General features: G+C 27.3%; 1 non-coding gene across 1 annotated transcript; it reads right to left on the bottom strand.

The window, feature by feature from the left end:
* LOC129294035 (U6atac minor spliceosomal RNA) lies at positions 1 to 127 on the bottom strand. Its single transcript, XR_008589277.1, has one exon. It is a non-coding gene; the product is annotated as a U6atac minor spliceosomal RNA (small nuclear RNA).
* Positions 128 to 21,463: the final 21,336 nt, after the last annotated feature.

Here is a 21,463-nt window from a genome sequence, read left to right as displayed (position 1 = left end):
TAAAAAATTGGGTTAGAGATCCATCAACATGAATAGCTTTAACCATATGTGTGATAACAAGAAAGCTTGAAAGCTATTCCTATCCCTATCAGGGAAGATGCTGACCATCTCTCCTTTAAAAGCACACACAAAATCTCAAATTTTTTCAGCAGACAATATAAATATATATATACACACACATGTAGAAGGAGTGCTTTAATTTGAATTTTTAAAAGAAAATGCTCCTTAACAATTTTTAAATATTAATAAAATTTAATTATTGTAATTGAAATATTCATTGGGTGGAATAAATTTAAACCACTCATTAAATTTAAAATCCATAACATGACGTATTTTTATTGAATAGAGCATGAATGATAAAATACACTGGTTCTATGCAAAAAAATTTCAATTTATTCACTTCTACTACTGAATTCAGATATTTATCTAACATAAGAATCATAAAACCAACAGTATCGAAAATTAACATAAAATTGATTTCCTTGTTATTCTACATGACGCGAGGAGAATAAAGGAAATGTCTCAGGCAGCAGACGACGTCATTGAATTAGGAGAAATGCATAGCGGCGTTAATAATGCTTCACTTATTTCCTCTTCTCCTTCTTCATATTTTTCTTTTTTCTTTTTCCTTTTTATAATGAAAGAATGCTTCTCTTAGTCATGAATTGGGCAGTGTGTCACACTAGACCACTAATGCCATCGTCTTACATCTAAAAAAATTTTCACTTATATAATTGATTATTATTTTTTTCATTAAGCATTAATATTAATCATGTATTTTCATTAAGAATTTGTTATTTACTTATATATTATATAACTGGCAATTAATATATTTTTATAACCATTAATGTTAATTATATTTCTTTATTAAAAATGTATGGCCCCACATTTCAGCACACTTATCACTTGTACTTCTAATATTAATTAATTATTCTGTAACGAGCATGTACTTTGCCATAATCACTTTACCATTTCATCTCTTCTTCCCTCTCAATCACATTGTTTACTGCGTTGTCATTATTTTATTCTTAAAAAAAAATAACTCTTGCCTTAGCCATTTCCACAGGGACTGTAGCTTGATCGATAACTTGATTTGCCATTTGTCATTGTGAAGTCCACAAATCCTTTTATTTGTTCATGGGAGTTTTGCACTTCTGTTAAAAGAACAAAGAAAACCAATCATAGAAGATTATATATATCATGTGTTTTTTCCTCTTTTACCTTTTATTTTAATTTTTATTTGAAATTGCGATTGTTTTAATTTTTTATAGGATTTGAAGTGGTAAATAATAATACATTAGGCCTCTAAAATAATAATTTTGTCTTAAGCCTCAAAACTTCTTCACACAACCTTGATTATGAAAGATGTCAATAAGAAAAATGAAACAGATCATTTTAAATCCTATGTAAAAGAGTAAAAAAAGAACAAAAGGAATACTCGATAAAGTTGAATAAAACATTTTAATTAACAATATACTTAAATATCTGATAGCACAATTACATTGCAGAAACCATTTAACCAATCCTGTTTAATAGAATAAAATTTGTTGTTGTTGTTATTGTTTTTATAAGAACATGATTCTCTTATTCATAGAAAAGGCAAAAAAATGAGAAAAATATTGCAAACATTCAAAAACCAAATACACACACATTAAAATTGAGCTTGAATAATTTACAAAATTGTATATAACAACATGTTGCCCTTTTTCTAACAAACCACGCGATAGTAATCTGGAGTTTGTTCCTTATGTTATAAAAAATACAATTGACCCGATTTTTTTTTCTTTTGGGTTATTCATAAGTTTTAGAATTTGAAACCTTGTGAAATTTGGATTCCTCATCATCTAAACCAAACGAATGCTTAATGTAACATCTTTTAGTTACTTTTCAATAATAAAATTGATCTAGATTAATTTTAAATAAATTTCAATTTACTAAATTATTTTTAAAAAATATTTTCAAATATAAATTTCACTTATAATATGTAATTTTTATTGAATTGACTTTTAACAAATGAAATTTAAATAAATAATTTTTTATAAACCAATAACCAAACATACTTCTTTTTTCCAACCTTAAAAGAGTAACAGGTCAACACAAAGAGTTGTTAACTTTAAGGTTTTTTTTTTTATTGGAGGCACTCATATTTAAGGTACAATTGTGCACTAAATATAAACACTATTTTTAAATGAAATTTAAATATGATGTTGTAAGGGATTAACTCTTTTTGTTAGACATGATCCCTATTGGAACAAAGAGCTCTCATCAGTAAAATGGAAAAGGATCAATAATAAGAACATTACTATTAATCATTAACTAATAAATTATTAAAAAGTGGACAAGTGGATTGAATGGGACACACATTTTTCTGCCGCGAATGGTGAGAGAGCATTATATGAAGATATAGGAGGGTACATGCCCAATGTGACAAGTCACTTAGCATATAATCTATTGGAACATACCTTATTGCATTAAATAATTCTCTTGGATAGGATAAGCAACCATTACTTTCTTCTCATACGCCCATAGATACATCCATCAAATGAATGATGATGATGATGATGATGATGAGAGTCGCAATTTCACTTGTAGTCCACTTCATTTGTATCATCTTTTCATCAAAATTGTAAATTTAATACATGCTTAAGTACTTCCCATCTTAATTATAGGGCAACGTTTTAAAGTTTCTTTTGGTCTTAAATAAAAGGAAAAAAATGTAGTAATAGTGATTTTTTTTCAATATTGCCCCTCCTTAATTGCGCCAAGTTGTAGTTTCTAGATAAATCTTATGGTGATCATTAATTTTAATGAAGGGTAAAATTCAAAAGTCAAAAATTTATCTTTAATTTTTAATCATACATGATCAATTTATATTTATGTCATCAGCATATTTTTACCATGTTAGCAAATGAGTTAATAGAATTACGGTAAAATTATTTCCATCAATGTCAAATCGTAACTTTTATGTGCATTTTTAAAACCATAGGAACTAATTAATGTTGTAGGCCAATGAAATTAAAGAGACTGATAACAATAAAATAAAACTACATGAATTAAAAACAAAGCACAATTTAAGTACAAAGATGTACTTTTATGTTTTTCCAAAAATTAGCTTTGTTTTAAAAATAATTTTCAAATTGAAACTTTTCTCTTTTAAAATTCCCAACTTCGCCGCCCTTACCCCTATTTCATGATTTCATATTCCTTACAATTCTTCTTTTTCTTTTTTAGAATTTATATGTGATTATACTTAATTATATAAACAATGAATGAAATTTTATCATGCATGTTACTGCATTAAATTTTATTTTGGAAAAATATTTTTTGTTTTTTTTAAACAGCTATGTCACGTCTGACCATAGTTGGATCTCATCAAAGATGACTATTTTAAATGTTTTTTTTTTTCGCTTTCATACCAGATCTTGTGCTTAAAGTAATCATATTCCATTTCATTAGAATCAATGCTTGATAGTTAAAAAAAAAAAATCTTTAAAAGCAGAATCAAAATGCAGTCAACCTACTTTTTTTTTAATATGGAAGCCGTTACACTTGCCTCTATCAGACATGGCCATAGTTTCTTGAGCATTGCTCTTCTTCTCTCCCTGTTTTGTGTAATTTTCACGACTAGCCTTTTATAGTTTTTAGAATTAATGAGCATTCTAGATTTTAAATTATTATGTGAATAACATTCGGAGTCATAAACTCATAAAATGAATAAAAATTTTCCTCAACTTTTAAATTTTAAACACCTGAAATCCATTCATTAAGTTGCAAATGTTATTTTTAAAAGTCAAAATGACTATTACGCCAATGCGTGATTAGGCCCTCAACAACAAAAATAACTGCCACTTTTTCTAATTTACTGGTGAGGTTTTAGACAATCATAATTTAAAAGTTGAGAAATTTTTTTTTCATATTTTAAGAATTCAAGGACCATAATGTTATTAGTAAAATAGTTTGGGGTCTAAAATGCTCACTAGTTTTTACATGTCATTAAATGATGCCATTGGCATTTTTGTTTCAAATATTTATACACTAATTAAGCCACCAATTTTTACAATCCCACTATCATGCAACTACTCCCTTCATTCCTATATATAAAGTATTTTTAGCTAAATTTTACATAGTAATAAAAACTTATTATTTAGTTAAAAGCACATAAAACCCTGATAATTTTTAAATCTTATCTCTGATAATGTCACAATTAATATCATGATAGAAGGTAAATCACACAATTAATATTCCTTCCACTTTTTTAGACAATAAGGATAAAATTGTTTAATTATTCTAAATTATCATGAAACCTTTTATATTCAAGGATAAAACAAGCTTTTAGAAAATATCATGTATATAAAGTCGAAAAGAGTATACTTTAACTTCCAATTCTGAAAATCATCTAGTAATATTATTGAAATTCATATTTAAAGTATTTTTACACTAACTTATCCTTCTTCTTCTTCTTCTTTTTTTAACAACTAGAACAAAATTAACCAAGTGAGGTTTCCTTCTTGGTTTTCTTCTCGATCTCTCCCCTCATTTTGTGAAACAAACATTCTCTTGGAAAATTTGGAACTAGTTTTAAAATTGATACCATGAGACTTTGATTCTCTTCATCTTTCTTCATATTCACATCCATCAAAACCATTGGCTAAAATATATTTTTTTTCTATAGCAGAATCGTTGGATTGATTCAAAATCTCTCAGGTCCATTTATTTTTTTTCTTGTGCAATGAAGTGCACCAAAATCCCATAGAAATTATGGTTTGAATCATGTCAAAGGATATTATTTTATTTAAGAGTTATTTCCCTACACACAAGTTAAAAGCAGCAATTCTCCATAATTAAACAAATACTTCTTAAAAAAAAACAATAATAAAGTGATAGAATAATGAAAAAACAGAAGTTGTAAAGTACTTATCTAGTCTTATATATAAGGCATTTTCAATTTGTTTTATCGAAACTAAGAAAAATTTAAATCTCATTAATTCTGTCCCCCTATTAAATATATATATTTTAATAATATATTTTCTCTCTCCTGCTTTTAATTGAAGTCAAATGAAAAATTTACGATGATAATTTAGTAAAATAATTTATAAATAAGATAAAAAATTCTCTCTCTGTTCTATGAGGACCAAAGGGAGCAGAACTTAATAGATGAAAGAAGAATGCTCGAATGTTCAAGGCGCCGTGTTCTAAACATAGTGCATGTACGTCTTATATAGATTGTCGATGCATATGAATGTGGGACACCACTCACTACAATTAAAAAACCTTTTAGGGTTTTTAAACACTAGAGCATTGAATTTGAATTAACAATTCACCATTAAAATTCTTCTCTGATCATCGTTTTCCAAACAAGGTGATAGATTGATAAGACACTTTAATGTTTTAGAATCTCAATATTTCAACTCCTAAATTGAAAATGTTAAAGCTTTTATAGTAAGCTATTTTAAATAAATATTTTTGAAATCTACATAAATATTTCCTGGGAAAAAAAAAACGAATATCGCATCTTATTCACACGCAGCGTGCATGCGTGCTCATTCTTCTCATTGATCTATCTCAATAACTCATGATTCTTTTTATAAGTTTTGGTTTTCTTAATCTTTTAAGTAATGTGAGATTTCTCTTGACACACACATACACAAAATTGTAACATAAAATCAAGGTGAGTAGAGCATTGAGGCTTGCTAAGATAATAACAAATCACCTACTAATAAGATTTTTATATCAACAATAAAATTTAAACTTATAACTTTGTGAATTACAGGCTAAATTCATATTGAGCGGACCAACATTTACATGCTTATTATTATTCTCTTTCTTCAAATTGATCCCTTTGCATGGTTTCCTTTAATCCTTCCCTAATTAGATTTGTCCCTCTAGATACTCTTTTATTATATTTGTTTGTGCTTAGCTGCAAAATTATAAAAATAAAATATCATAATTTTATTGTAATTTTTGTATTTTTTTTATTTTTAAATATTTTTTATAATTTTTAAGGTCACTTTTTATAATTTTTTAATTAATTATTGTTAATTGTAAGGATAATATTGCAGGAGAATATTATATTAAAAAAAATTGGGGTTCTAGACTTTATTGAAATTATAATTTAAAGTACTTTAACCTTGAGAACAATGATGTAATTTTTTTAAAAAAATTACCAAATCAAGACCCACTCCTTCCATTTTATGTTTCCGTCGCACATGTATCCCTCAGCCTCAGCCATGGGTGACGCTTGTCTACATGCAGGCGAGTAACGACATTGTCATTTGGTCAATGCGAGCTCCATCAACCGAAAGGCATTAGATTTATTTCTTAATGATATAAAATTATCTATTCCTTCTCAAATTTAGTAATCCCCCATCCCAAATCATTATATTAAGTGATGGAGCCACGAGTGATTTGCGCCCCTCATTTTGAGAAAAATTACAAATGAGACATGCAAAATTTATAACTTTACACCCCTATTTAAAAATTTTGTCCTTTTTGAATTAAATAAAAAATATTTAGATTTAAAAATTTATTAGATATATAATATTTTAATTATTTAAATAAGATATAAAGAGCATATTTATAATAAAAGATCATATTAACTTATTTAATATAATTTTTAAAAAAATGATGATAAATTTATTTATATTATTATAATTTTAATCTGAGCATAATTATTATTATTTTTAAAAAAATATTAATTTTTTATTAAATTACTTTGCACCCCCTAACTCAGGATCCTGCCTCTACCACTGATTTATACATATATATATATATATATATAAGTAGAATAAAAAGTTACATATAAATGGCCCATCTATTTTTAAATTTATTGTAATTCTGTACTTTGTGATACATTGCATACAATTTTGTATTTTAAATTTAGGTTTGGAATTAAGTTTGGATGATTTATTATATATATATATATATATATATTTTTATTTTAACTATATTTATACATCTGAAATTCAAATCGAATAATTTAAATTAAAATAATCAAATTATTTTATATTTTCACACAATAATAAAATTAAATTTTTTTTATTTTGACAGGTCTAGTTTCAAAAATAAAATAAAAATATATATAAATCTATTTATTTAGAATTTAAATTATTTTTTAGTTATGATACAATTACATAATATGTTCCTTTATTTTTTTTGCATATTTATAGCATTCTCTCACATTTATCTCATTTAGTTAGTTATACACTAAGTAAAATTTATAAATTATGATTTTTAATAAAATACAAAAAAATGTTATATAATTATAATCAATTTAAATATAATAAAATTAGTATTCAAATATAAATATTAATTCTAATCAATTAAGACTTTTTAAACACTTTAATTTTTTTATTTATATTATTTAATTATGTTGTTTTGGAGATTATAATATAGCATTTTTATTTTTTATTTTTATACGAAATTTTTTAGAATAAAATTTAATTATTTTTTAATCGTGCTTTTCAAATGTATTTTCAATTTAATTTGTTTTGTTATATTTTTAAACATTATTTTTTATTTTAAAATTATAGTTTTTATTTTCTAAAAAAATTATTTTATTGCAATATATTTTTAATAATGAAATTGATCTATTTTTATTTTATATATATAAGGTTTGATTTATAGTTGGTTCTTTGACTATATATATGACTTATATAATTAAATGATTTTTTAACAATTATTATGAGATGTAATTTTTTTTTAGGTTAGATCTCAATCCTGTATAGATTTAGAAGTGATTTGAATCCTAAATTCATTTGATACATTTCAAACAATAAATAATTAAATTTAGAGTAATTTTCCCTACAATTAACATGAGATAAGTGTCCATTACTTTTTTTAGTAGTGGGACCCATCATCGCCATCTCACACTTCTCTACTCTCTCTTTCTCATCTGGCTCTCTCTCCTCCTCTCATTCTCGATCTACTCTTTAGTCTACTTTATCATCAACTATTGGTCACATTAACATGTTGTACCTCGATGATGGGCTACTGGTCTTGTCATCATCATACCTTTACCATGGCCTACTATTACTATTTAAGTTCATTGTGTTGTTTTCTTCTCAGAGAGACAAACATGGCTTGCTCGTCGTTACTTTTCCTAAGCCTTGCTTGGCTTGTTATAATAACTCAAAGTAGAAGAGGAGTATAGTTGCTACAACTCGTTGGCTTGTTGTGTAATCACGACATGATAATGTCAATAAAATAGTTGATGGAAATGAAACAGAGCAAAGTGGCTCCACACAATTGCTTCATCGTTTGGGTCAATTCGAAGAGGTAGAGATTCACAATTAAGATCGAGCATGCCAATTACCTATGTTTTATGGCTCTGCTGGAAGATGCCAAGAATGAGTATGGCAAGTCTATCCATAACAATGACAATCCTGTATGTCTTCCTTGTGACGTCAATATGTTCTACAAGGCATTAGTCGAGATAAAGTAGTTAATGATGGTAGAGAAGCTAATAGTAGAGAGCGCGTCGAAGCTTGATCGAATTCTAGACGCATGGGAGGCTAGGAAGTCCAGTTCATGGATGGCACCATGTAGATGCACCACTACATTTAACTCACTTTAAGGCTAGTCGCTGTTGATGGTGTTGGAAATTTTCAATCTATCTTGATGATTTCAAAAAGTTTTGATCTATCTTAAAATATTTCAAAAATTAAGCTTCATATAATCGAGAGAGTGTGTATCTCGAATTCAAATTAATATCTATCTATTTAAAAATTTAAAAAAATCTATATTTAAATACTTAGATCTATCCTTGTGATTTTATAATATTTTGATTATAATAAAGTATAAATATCCATTTATTTGACTTTAAATTAAAATCTATCTATCTAAATATTTAGAGAATGATTATGAGTTTAAAAATTTGAATCACATTTATGATTTTAGAATATATACTTAATATCAATGGACCTATAAAATTTAAAGTCAACAAAAAAAAAACTTTAAAATTAACACTTTGAATATATATCATCACGATTTAAAATTTAAATATCTAAACTCTAATGTCGGCAAAAAAATACTTTAAAATTGAATAAAAACAAATCACATTTAAGACTTTAAAATCAGATCACTTTAAATATATATCATTGTGAATATATACTTAATGTCTACCAGCATGAAATTTTTTTTTTAAAAAAATCACCCCTTCATTTTTCCTCCCAATTGAGCCTTACTCAATTACAAATTATTAGGCTTGTCTATTGGCTAATATCACATTCCACACCTTCAGGTGTGACTCACTCCTGTAATCACATTATGTTTATTCTTTTCTCAACCATCATTCAATTTAAATTTCATTCTTTTAGTGTTTAATTCATTTTTTTACCGACAGAAAGTGCAAGTTAAATTTTCTTATTATCTATGGCCTCTACATTTAAGATTCATGGAATTCATACCACCAACACAATGAAAAAGACTTGTTGTACTATGGTTCAAGTTGTAACACTCTACCTAATTAATACAAACACCTAACATATTATCACGATAATACAAGTTTAAAACATACAATTAATGATTACCATGATAAAAGAATTAAGCTCATTTATACCAACCATAAATCCAAATTTTATAATAAAATAGTTCATTCATATCCAAACAAAATTGTGAATCCATAATATTTTTCTAAGCAAAACCCAAGGCCTCCAGCCTTGTCTATTAGTATTCATTCCAGTGTGTAGAATTATAAAACAATCATGCAGATAATCATAGATCTCAATAATTGCAAATCCTAATTTAGTCAACAAAGATCAGATTGAATGAGCCTCAAGTAGCAATACACAAGTCAAATACACAAAATGAGGCAAACATATAACAACATTATAATTCATTCCTCTAGTGTTCTTCCCGACAATCCATCCTTAGAAGCTATACCTAAAAATATTAAATTATAATGTGAGACAAAGTCCTAGTAATTAAAAGAATTAATTTGAAAAATTTGCAAATATGAAATACAAGATAGTGAAGTGAAAAAATAAGATACACATACATACATAAAGTTTACATGGCAAACAATTCCAGTCAAGCATCTGGACACAAAAACACTATAACTTGAACCACCAAATTTATAACTCCATTTACTTCTAACCAAACCCAAAACTATTAGAGAGATATAACTTGGTCAAAGGTTACAAATCTCTCCCTAAGTCAAGGCCCCCCTCTCTTGCCCCTCAAGCTTGAGGGGCGTCATATTATTCCAAAAGATCTACCCCAATCCCAACCAAAAGAACAAGGGAGGTGTCCAAGAGCCTCACAAATTACCAATCACAAGATCCTTGATGGTGGCTATATTATGATAATGTCATCATTTTAGACTACAATAACATTAGAGTATTGGCATCATATCAATATACAAATAAATTTATAGCATTTGCATCATTTTAGCCTACAATAATTGACATTCTTTTAGCCTACAAAAGTTTATAGTATTGGAATCATTTCAACCTACAATAATTGACATCATTTCAGCCTATAAAATTTCATAATATTAGCATCATTTTAGCCTATAAAATTTCATAGTATTGGCATCATTTCAACTTATAATAATTATCATCATTTCAGCCTGCAATTTTGTTCCCAATAGACACATATCAGCCTCCAACCACAATAAAGCTCAATGCAATAAAGTCTGATCATGACATATAATTGATGTAATAATTTGGGTATAACTTAAACATCTCAACACATGCAATATCATATGCTGAATCATATATCCACTTTACTATTAGTTTTTGTTATATATATATATATATATATATAAATTACTATTTCCCAAGACATCATAAATTTCTTCCAACAATATATATATATATATAGCTTACAATTAAAATATGCAAGTAGTCCAATCAAGCTTACATAACAAATTAATCCTGGTTACCTCACTCCAATAGCTTAAATAAGTGCTTGAGCAAGCCACGGATATCCATGTGCGAATACAAGGATAATCTAACTTCAAAAAGCTACAAATCATTCTCAAGGTATCATACAATGGAACCCACTTTTTGAAATCTCCCTTGCCCGAATGCCCTCTGTGTTTCTAAAGAAATGGCGGGGGAGGGCTTAATTTGCCATATAATAATAATAATAATAATAATAATAATAATAATAATGGGCGAGCCCCACTATTTTATTTCCTATTCCATTTTTTAAAAAACGAATATACCCCCTCCTTTTTTCAGTACAAAAACCGGTGCCCCTTTTATTTTATTGTTTTTAAATTTCTCTCTTTTCCTTTTATTTTTTTTCCTAACACTTCATTTAATTTATTTTTCTTTTACATAATTTCCTCCATCTTTATAATTTAGAATTTTGACCTTATAAATTCTCAAATCCTCTGCATAATACTTTCAATTTTATTTTAAAGAAATATAAACCCCTTGTGATTAAATTATCTTTACTTAAATAATTTCATGATAAATTCCAATTACCATGAATTAATCTCATTAAATTCAAATCAATGCAAATACATATGTACTACCTTCAATTTTGTACTTCTTTTTAAAATAATAATTCAGTACTTTGAGAATATAATCAGAATCAATTTGTTTTGATCAGGATTTTCTCTAATTTCATATTCTATTTTGTTAGATTATAATCACATATGCCTCTATAATTTAGACAACATAAATTAAGTTATATTAAACCTCAATTTACTTAATAAATCATGTTTTAGTATTACTTTAAATTTTAAGTAAATTTTAAAATGTTACACAAGTGATTCGTGATTGGAAAATGCCAGGTAAAACTCTATCCGTAGAACAATGTTGAATTGGTCTCATAGGATATTGGAATAAGTTTTGTTTTTTTCTTTTACTTTTGTATTTCCTTTTTGACATGCGTACCCCATCAATTACGTCCAATTTTAAACCAATATATAATACTTATTTAACAACTTTGCAATAGGCGACTAGATTCTTGCAATCATTTAAAGCTTTTTGTGGCATGTTTTGGAGATACATCATAGCCATTTAAGATATATAAAATTTAAAATTTGAGGTCTCACGGTGCTCTAGATTGTATCAGATTATGGACCATCCATACAATATTAGTTTCATCTACTAGACTGCTGTGAAGTTGCATCTTGAGAATTGAGATGGATTCTATTCATCATTTTGAGTTCAATTTTGTCAATATTTCAAATATTGCACATAGGGAGGCAAGAAATAATAATTACTTAGTGGGTATGTCATTAAAATTTTGAATTTGTTATTTGAAAACTTTAAGTTATTCATCATGATTTGTGGTATTTTTTTACAAAATTCTAAATTTGTTATTTTTATCACATATAGGATTATTTTAATATAATTTCGCTGGTAAAAAAATAGAACAAATAACTATGATGTCAATGAATAGTTTATTCTATTTTTGTATAGTATATATAGATTGATATTGGCTTTTGGAAATCTTTTGCAGAACACGAAAAAATGGATGGGAATATTTTCGCAAGGAGAAGCATGATCAGGAGCACAAGCAGGGCGGGTCGGATAACGGAAATGGTGAATGATGGCCAGTGCTCTTGCCGGACTTCAAACGAGTCTCTAAAATAAGTTTAAAATCAATTGAGGTTAGTAAATTGATGTTAAAAAAAATATGACTATAATATGATTTATGTTTAAATATTTTTTAAAAAATTAATTGAATACATTAAAATTTATTTAAATAATTTGATTTCACAGATGTGTAATGATAAAAAATAATTATGTATTTTATTGTATATTTTTATGAGTAGTTTAATATTTTTAATAAAAATATACTTAAAATTAATTTTTTTGAAAAATTTAGATTAAAAATATAAAATAAATTGATAAATAAAAAATCTTAAATTTTAAAAAAGTAGAATGAAATGATAAAATTCAAAATATTAAATTATAAAAAGCTAAAATAAATTGATAAATTATAAAATTTTAAATTCTAAAAATTTAGAATAAATTGATGAATGATAAAATATTAAATTCTAAAAAATTAAAATAAATTGGTAAATTGGTTGATATATATATATATATATATATAATCTACCATTAAAGTTTCAGGAAAATAGCCGCTGTGCCGATTGTCACTCTCTCTTCCACACAAGAATACAATGCCTCATTAGTCATTAGTCATTTGTCTCAGAGTCATAAATGATTCAATAATCAACATCATAATAATTTTTCTTGGCCAATTAATAATTCATTCATCGTATCTGCTGAACAAAAAAAAAAAAAAAGTATCCACGGCAGTACCTGGGGAGAGAAATTTGACAAAAAGTTGAAGTATTAAAAATTAAGGAGAATGACAGAGGATAATTAATTTAAAATAAATTTTAAATGCAAAACTTTAAGAATTTATAAATTTAAATCTCAATTTTATAATTTCATTGTGAAGAATTTATAATTTATAATTTATAATTTATATTTTAACAAAAAAAATTATTATAATGACGTTGTAAATTTGAAAGGCGAACTTATAAATTTTTTAAATTTAACATTTAAAGACTTAATTTAAATTAATTAAATATGTTGAGACCTACATGTCATTCTCCTTAAAAATTATCCATATTCATTCATTGATGTGCGTTGGGAAGAAAAACTCTTTGAATCATCTTCAACCAAACAAACTTTTGCCCTCAAAAGCTCTTTTAAACTTTTTTTTAAACACAGACAATATTTTTATTTCATAATGAGCTTTTAGCACACCAACTAAAGTTTAAGCTACTCAAGTCTTTGTTGGGGTGCAAATCGGGTGCAAACCAAACAAAACTTTAGTAACTACAAAGCTATTTGACAATTTTGTAGGATTTTAAAGTGATTAAGGCTTTTTGACGGGACTCTGAACTAATTCTCTCATCTAAATATTTATTTTACATAATTATAATAGAATAAGATGTTATGGACATTAATATTAAGATCGAAATCTAAATATATCATGTAACCAATTAAGATTTTTGTTAAGATTTTGATTTTTTTTTTTTTACTTTTCATAGTTTGATTATGCAGTTTCAGACTCCAGAGTTGATAATATACTATTTTCAAATTTAATTATCGTTTTGAAAAATTTTTGAATAATAGAATCTTTTTGTAATGAATTGGTTTCAATAACAACTAATGATTGTATAGTATAATTATTTTTTTATTTTAACAAGACCATATGTTTCTAACTATATTAAAAAATCTAGTTGTATATTTTAATTATTATTCATGCTTGATTTAAAATTAGTAAATATTGGAATTTAAAATTCAAATATGTAACTAAAATAAGTTTGTTAGATCATGCAACAATATCTAAAAAGGGTGAATTGGGCGTTAAGAAAATTTTCAACCAAACAAAACTATTCACAAACTTTGACATATTTAGAAGGTACAACAAGAAGTTTTGAATGAATAAGTATAAAAGTAAAGTACTTCTATTACAAGAATATTCTTTGAAACTCTTTGACAGAAAGCTCAACAAATATTTTCACAATCAAGGTGTAGATCAGTGACAATTAAAAAATATTTGTTGCTTTTTCTATGTTTTCTCTTTCAAAAAACCTCGAAAAAGTATTGTAAAAAAAGTTTTTAGTGATCTTAGTAGATGGTATATAAAAGAAATGACTTGTAAAAAAAAATAGAGAGAGAAATGACTTGTGAGAGTTTTAAATATTAAAAATCATAATAACAATAATATATCAAACTGACATTTGTAACCTTGGGTGTCCGTGTCACCCATAAGCAAAGCTAATTTAGAGGAAAATTATTGTGTGCTTTTTCCGTTGGTATTAAGCTGTTGAATTGGGGTTATTTTTTTTTTTTTTTTGGTGAATGGACGAGATCGAAAGCAGGATTTATTTGATGTCAAATGTCTAATTATACTAGGAATGTGATGGTTCATATGCATGGTAAGAGACTGGTAATATGGGTGGTGGCAATCTTTAGGTTAGTAACTTGCAAACATGTGGCTAAACAGGCGGAGGTGATTTTTCCATGAATGTAAAAAATGTGCATTATGATAAGCCAACCAAGGTAAAAATGTAAGGCCCTTATCCACAATTAACTCTTAAAATGAGCTAATTATAGAACTAACTCAAGTAAATTACTAAATTTATAAAATTTATATAAATGAGATCCTAAGTTTTTCAAAACTTAACATGCTTAAAAAATCATTTCATAAACTAAAATCAGAGCAAAATATACATACAAAAGCATGGATATCATGTAAGGTAAGATAACATTAAATTAGGGTTAAAAAGTAAAAATAGTGATTATGACATAATATGCCGCAACATAAAATTTTATGCTGTGGCATAAAATGCAGAAACCCATGACAACAAAAAGCTATCATGGCAGATTTTCTGGCTGAAATTTCAACATACCCCATTTCTTCGTCTGATATCTGATTGAGGTGATTTAGATGTATACAGAAAGCTTTCTTCAAGCTCTAGCTAATGACACTAGTTTCACATTTAAATTATTTCTTAATCAAAAGTTGAATGCCAAAATACAAACTTACTCATTTATGCTTTCAAAACATAACTAGGGTGTCTAAAATTACAACCAAGTGCCATAACCTCACAACCACCCCTAGACTATACTTAACAGGCTTAACAAGACCTGTGTAACACACCACAACACTCCAATAACATGTATAATATATTTTTAAAGCTCGGCCCTTTAATCTGAAAAATGACAGGGCGAGTCTCAATCATGTAATCTCACATCTAAATCACTATCATTTATAAATATATTCATTTCTTACTTGCACAAATATTTTGATCCTATTTGGATTTCACATTTAATTTACATATAACATAGGGCCTAAAATACACAACTTAGATCAAGAATCAAATGATGTAACAAAGCAAAAACATGCAATCTCCTAATTGAAATTATCAAGATAAATTATATATATAAACTCTTAAATAACAAGGCTTACAAATCTAGGATATAAATCCTAAGCCTTTGACTATTTTCGTTGGTCCTATTCTGATGAGCTAGTTCATAAAATATTAAAGAGAGAGGAGTAAGTATAATCACTTTATAATGAAGGTTAATCTAGCCTATACAAATACAAGTTTAAATACTGATAGTGATACAAATGGCATATTCAAATGAAAAATATTCACATATTAAACCACCCAATTCATATAGTCAAAAAACTAACAATTATGTGATATTAGATTATTTAACATGCAATGGTCATAACACTAACAACCATGCAACCTTTATGATATGCATGATCAATGCGAACCTTATCCATTCTTGACACCTTCAACTTGAAACCAATGTCTATTTAGGGAGATTTGTCTTGGTCATCGGACTACCCAAACCTTTTACTTGTGAAGAGCTTCCCGACTAAGGCTACTACACTTACTTGTAAGTCCTGGTTTCCCTCCATTTTATCAATCTTGGAATGTCATAACCCCAATCTAACCTCCTCATGAATTGGTAGAATTAATTAGGTTTGAGTTCCTCGATGAACAAGTGGGAAAGTCTCTTAAAGAACAAGTGGAATAATAAAATAAAGAGGCAAGCCATCGAGCTCCAAATGGCGGCCTTACCATATGGATTTCCGATATCTACTCTTTTCCCTCTAAGCGAAACCCTGCCTCATATGATCATACAATGAAATCATAGCTAACACATAATATATGCAATTATTCATTAAGTTCTCTACATGGCATGCACATGTCATACTCATTATTCTCATACTCTTATACACTCTAATCACAATTTCATTACTTCTCAAATTCATGTTTTCTTCAAATCATGTTTAAACAAAGCATAAGAAATAATTTCACACAATCAAATTCTTTTTCACAACAAAACCATTAAATATTAACTCTATGCCACAATTTTCATTCTTTCATATATTTAAAAACATGCTCATATCTTCTATTCAATTGTAAATAGCTATAACTAATTAACAAATAAATGAACAGGCTAAATTTCTCTCAATTATTCCAAACCTTTGAGAGGTCAAATGTTTACCCCTTAATAAAAATTCTTCACAAGATATACCAAAACTTGAATAGTGTACAAGATGATTGATCTACAATTAATCATACCAATCATCATTAATAAATCTCATGTAACTAATCACTCAGATTTTCGATTAAATTGATCTAAGAGTCCAAATGCAAACAACTTAAATATCTAACCATTATTGCCATTAATAATTTGGTCTGATACCAAATGAGGATTTTGGAACATTAAGTGCCACTATAAGCATTTAAGCTTTTTGCATATATACAAGTGTCTCCCTTCTAATATTAATTCATAATATTGCACCAATTACTATGATGACTAGTCATACGTACTCATTCTATAAATAAACCAAGTGTTAAACCAAATGCATCATACATTTGCACCTTGGCCTTTCTAAAAAACCTAAGGCTAAAAATGTCAAAGTCAACAAATGGTCTACATGCGAAAGATAAGATAGACCAAAAATACAATTTTTAATATTAGCAGTATTAAATAGTCAATTATACAACTAAATAATTAAGGGCTTAACTTATGAAGTTAAGTGTCTATAGTCTCCACTGCTTCCCCTATTAGCCTTACTCTTATCATTTCCAAAAAAAAAATTACAGACAAGAATAAGATTATACAATCTTAATAACCAAAAAATCTAATTAAAGCATATTAAAGTATAATAGTTGCATACATATAACCATTCATAACATATAACTCAACTTATCATAATAATCATAGATATTCATATATCGATGCTTTATGATCCACTTTATATCTCTCTTTATATCATTTGACCGAACTTATGGGCTAATAACTTATATCGAAGTAACCTGTATGACTGTATTAGCCTTGCTCTCTAATTGTAAGGGGTCACTCAGCCAAAATCTTCTATATTCACTCTTAGATCATCGATTCCCCTTACTCAAATTCTAGGGTGTCATAAGTGCTTGACCCACACAGTCTAATCCAGGATCAGTGATATCGAGCATCGTGCCTAACCCTTATCACACTTGTAGGTTATTGACAATACTAAGCATATTAGTAATAAAATATGCCAACCATTGCATGCAAACTTAATGGAGATTGCACCATGTGGATTTTACTAATCTAGGGTGAACTCCAACTTATCATGCTCATGTCAGTTTAACTCAACAAATTCGTGCTCATGCATATTCCAATAATTCAATATATTCATAATCACTAGAATTTGCATGCTTATCATAGTTCACCAACAATATAGTCACAAATACATCACATTAACATAAACAGCTCATAACCAATCCAACCCACATATCATATTTTAAATACCACACAACATTTACATAAACACAATCATCAAGTATTTTATCACAAACATGCATGCTTATCACAATCCTTCCAACATCATTAATTATGACCACTCATCATGTTGACACATTCATCTCATAACCAATCTGAGATTAACGTTTCATATATCAATATCATTTAGTATCCATATAAATATAATCACCAAACATTTATCACAAAGAGGCATGTTTCTTCACCCATCTACTAATTTAAAGCCAAAGAGTTTCACAACAAATATAAATAGTTCAATACATAATATCAACAATAATTTGTAATCCAAAGTTGAAGACACAATGATAAACTATAATCAAATTCTCGGTTATCTCAACTCTTGAGTTACTACCCCAAGAGTACAACCTAGATTGCAAGAGAGTCTCCAACAAGTCTAAATATTTCTAAAGGTTTTAACTATAGTTTACCATAATCAAACATCATTAATGACTAATCTTCATTAATTAGATTTTAATTGTAATTAAGGCCTAAGATTTTGGTTAGCGATATTGCAATAAACAATCCTATTTTTAACTTCTATTAGCTTAAACTTAATCACCACAATCATCATTCTACTTATACAACCTTTATCTAGTCCTTGCCTCCTCAAATCATCATAAAAACTTCTCCTCAAGTCTAGATTTTTTATATTTAAGCATCCCATTATCATAATCATTGCCAAAACTACATAAAATAAACTTATTTAACATCAAAATCACTTTAAAATTTGAACCCAATGACTAGGTACTCATAAAAACAAAAACCCAAGCTTAATCTAAGCATAAACTAGCTTAAAGAGAGGTTTAGAATGTAGAAATGAGATTGAGAAAGTTATCTTGAATGATTAGAAACCTAAATCGTACCTTAATGATGGGAAATCAAAAACCCTAGTAGAGCCTCATATTTTTGCACCCAATCCTTTATTTTTCACCCACTTACAAGTTTTGTTTCAAATAGAAATTAAAAGATAGAAAGTGTGTTGTTTGTCATGGCCAAAAGTGCAATTCACCACGGCTAACTGTATAATTTCACTGACCAAATTTCAAAAATTTATAATTTATTTCACACAGCTTTAAAAATTATGAATTATGACTTTATAGAAAGCTTGAGATGTCTATTATCTAGTACAAAAAGAACTACTCAAAAATATTATTATTTTCTTTTTGAAAATATTTTATTACAAAGATATATCATTTCTTTTTTTAAGCCCTAATTAATTATAAATCATTTTTAATATATTTAAGCATCCTTAAACTTTCTTAAAATATTATTAATTTAATTAACTCGAAGGGTAAGAATGTAGGATGTTTTAGCATTTGTGTAGAAAACAACAATGTAATGATATTTCAAACCAAGAGAGTGAATCTACTTTTTCTAATGATGCATTATGGAAAAAGTTGTTAACTCTCCTAGATATCTTAGCTCTCTAGCTATAGGTATTCTTGAAGAATTATGCATAGGTATCGGATTAAATAAGTATATTAGATTAATAATATCTATAACTCTTCATAGTTTAGGGATATAATTATATTAGCTCTTAGGATAACTTTGGTTGAAGAAGCAAATAAATAAATGTTATCTCTCGTCCTTAATGAGAAAATTGTATATTTAAATTTTGATAGTGTTGTAAAAGATGATAGAGACATCAATTCTCTTGATGACCTTTACTCTACATATTTTTTAAATTCAATTTCAATATTGTGCCTCTCAAATCATGAAATAAGGTTTAAAGTGGATGTTTTAATTATTTTAATAAAAATATTGATAAGTCTATGGGCAAGTTTGTGTAAAGGTACATGCCTAATAGTTATATGAATTGGAAAAATATGTTCTTAAGGCCCAATAAATGTCTAAATCAAAATGAGGGGATGCAAATTGCATATTGTGTATTGCCATGTGTCCATTAAATGATGGGTTTCCATTTACCACGAGGAGGGAATTTTACAATATTGGCTTTTGCCAAGACCAATTGACCATTAATAAGAGCCAGGGCTAAAGTTAGTGGCATGTTGGTTTGTACTTGCCTTATTTTGATTTTTGTGTTCAAAAAAAGGAGAGTTTAAAAATATTGGTTCTTGATGAGATTGGTCGCTCCACGGATAGAACTTCTATTATTGTTTATAGGAAAATTTTTGATAATTTGAACTAAATAATTATGTTTTTGTTAATTTGTTTCCCATTTATATCCATTTACATCGTATGTTTTTAGTTTTTATCAATTGTTATGCTCTAATATGCATATTTAATATTAATGACAATAATTACACAACCTCACATATAGAATAATATCAAGAATGTGCTTGCTACAAGATACGATTTTGTGAAAGATTTTCTTGTGAAATTGACACTTATTTTAAAAAACTGTTGTGATGCATGAGTGCTTTAATAGTTATAAGACACAATTGAAAGCCATTTAATATCTCAAAATATAAGATACTTTGATGAAAATAAATTTTTTTAATTATATTTATTCCAATATTAATCTTTTCTAATTATTATTTTTTATCTCTATCTAATATTTCACAAAAATAAAACCATAATGCGTTTAACGATGATATACACATTTATTTAAAATTTAAAATTTAATTTAAAAATATCTTGTAAAATTAGAAGGGAGAAATTAGTACTAATGTCTAATATGAGGTGCAATCAATGTTTTGAAATTTGGATTGAACTGGATGGTCCAATCATCAATTGCTCAGCATAATAGCTTCATTCAACCACTTAGACCACTTGAGCATTTGGACTGGTTGACCTGGGCGGTTTTAAGAGAATCAAAGCGAGTCAACCCAGTCCAAAGTCTAAAAAAACTTAGGTTTAGTTGCTCTGATTTATAATTTCTTTTCTCTAGTCTCTAGTTCTCTTCTTTAATATTCGATCTCTCTTCGATGGCCCAGGTTCAACCTTTGATCTCTCCTCCAGTCTCTACTTTCAGTTTTAGCGATCTAGCTTTTGACATTGAGATTGAAAGCTTGCGAGTCATGACACGATGACATGCCTCCAACTCTATCATTTTGCTTCGAGATTGTGAGCTTGTACTAACATACATCTGCCTCTAACTCTAGCGATTTAGGCATCTAACTTTTGACATCAAGTTCCTAAATACTATTGAGAAATTAATATTTTATTTATATATTTGTGTATATAAATATTATTTTTATTTAATTTTTATGTCATTAATTCGATCGCTGATTTAATCAATTGAATCA

The sequence above is a fragment of the Prosopis cineraria genome, unplaced genomic scaffold, assembly GCF_029017545.1.
Source record: "Prosopis cineraria cultivar Desert tree isolate PC_DT_omini unplaced genomic scaffold, ASM2901754v1 PC14, whole genome shotgun sequence".
NCBI lineage: Eukaryota > Viridiplantae > Streptophyta > Magnoliopsida > Fabales > Fabaceae > Prosopis > Prosopis cineraria.
The sequence above is the reverse complement of the archived record's forward strand: the minus strand, read 5'-3'. Positions and strand labels throughout refer to the sequence as shown.